The sequence below is a fragment of the Limulus polyphemus genome, unplaced genomic scaffold (assembly GCF_000517525.1).
Source record: "Limulus polyphemus unplaced genomic scaffold, Limulus_polyphemus-2.1.2 Scaffold2699, whole genome shotgun sequence".
NCBI lineage: Eukaryota > Metazoa > Arthropoda > Merostomata > Xiphosura > Limulidae > Limulus > Limulus polyphemus.
In genome coordinates this window covers 88,867-90,789 of record NW_013668309.1, presented here as the reverse complement: position 1 = coordinate 90,789, position 1,923 = coordinate 88,867, and positions in this window count along the sequence as shown.

The following is a 1,923-nucleotide window of genomic DNA, read 5'->3' as shown; positions in this document are numbered from 1 at the left end:
TCGAGCATTCAGGAAGGGACAGGATCCTTCTAGAAGTTCATGACGTGTTACTAGAGTCACGTGACTTCCGCTGTCGTAACAGAACGATCTTGAAGAAGCTGTAAAGCGAAACTTTGAGTATCCAACTAAAATAACAAATTTGGTGTTATAAGATCGTTATTAGTACATAAAAATATGAATAGATTGCTTACCTTCGTCAGTTACTGAGCGTTAATTGCAGTTTTTTTTAATGCACTGCACACGGGAGAATAGAATAAGTTCATGATAAATAATATACAATAATGATATACCTGAGCCTTTTACCTGATATACCTTTAACCTGAGCCTTGTGGTTATAATGTTCGACTCTGAACGTTTTACGATTTCAACCATGTAGGTATTGTTACGACAACGGAAGTCACGTGTCGCTGGTAACACGTAATGACTTCTAGAAAGATCGGGGAACATCACGAATAATCCAGTATTTGCTAGGCGCCCTGTATTCTTGTATATAAGTGCGCCAGACAATTAATCGGAATGATATAGCAGACAGAGAGATTGAAGATATAGACGGACAATTGTGTCAAGCGCGGTAGTAAGTAACGTACGTGTATCGTTTGTTGTAAATTATAGCGTGTGTTTTAGTTAAGGTGACTGTGGAAATTAAGTGTATTGCAAAGTTGAATTGAGAAAGAATAAACTAGTTTTATTTGAGAAAGGACTTGTATCGCCGAAGTTCTTCGGAAATAATTTTTACGAGTAATTAACAAACGACCAGAGACGTAACAGTATTATAATGTGACTTTCAGTTCCACTTTTCGTTGATAACGAGTTGGCCGTAGTTGGTGTTGACTAGTTGTCTTTCCGCTAGCTTATCATTTGAAAATTAGGAATGGCTAGTGCGGAGAAATCTTGCATAGCTTAGCGTGGATGCCAAAAAACAAACAAATTCTTTTATTTTCAAGAACACATATTATCTTGTGAATAAGCTTAAACCTCTTTTTTTTTTCGGTTTACTTAAGTAGGTTACGGGCGTTTTGATTCTTAAAAAATATTTTCAAATGAAATATTGGAAATACAGAGTATAATTATTATTCAAAGTTAAGTCCTATAGTTTAATTTTCTCTTTGAAGTTTTTAGCCTTGAATAGGGAAATACACATTGAAATTTTATGGACATTACTAATACTTTTCTTCTTGGTTTTACATTAAAAACGACCAACTTTATAAAATATTTTATATTTCCTAGCATTTCGACCTTATTCTACTTATCAATGTTTAATTATCTCTAAAACAAGTACAGGAATCCCTCGATTAGTGCGGTTAGTGTGTTCTTTAAAAGAGCCGCACTAATCGAATATAATAACTTATAGGAAATCGTGTAATTCGTACCTCAATTTTCATTCTCATTCACAATTAATTTCTATTTTGCGTATTTTTTAATCAAAGTATAAGTATATAAGAAAATACGAAAAAATGCAATGAATTAAAATTTATTGATCTGATTTTTTTATGAAAAACTTATTTAGAGTGGCTTGTCGCATCGTATTCTTCATATAATTGGCGGTACTGAGAAACTGCCTCATCAATTTTTCTGCAAATTTGACGGCTTCTACCTTCATCAGGGTCTGTTTCTAAACATTTTCCCTTAAATTCTTCAATAACCGTGAAAAGTTCTTCTAATTCCTTCTTCGTCATCTTATGCTGGCGGGTAGGTAAGATTTCTTCACATTCATCAATGTCTTCATATGCTCTCTGAGTGTCCAAATGTATAAGATCCTTATTGGTTAGTTCTTCTGAATGAGCTTGTAGCAATTCTAGCACATTTTCATCGTCAATCTCAGCGAAGCCAAGTTCTTTTCCGATATGAGTAATCTCTTTAATGACCTCTTCTGTATCTTTTGAAAAGCCTGTGCACAGTGTGGAAGAACTGTCTTCCAAACAC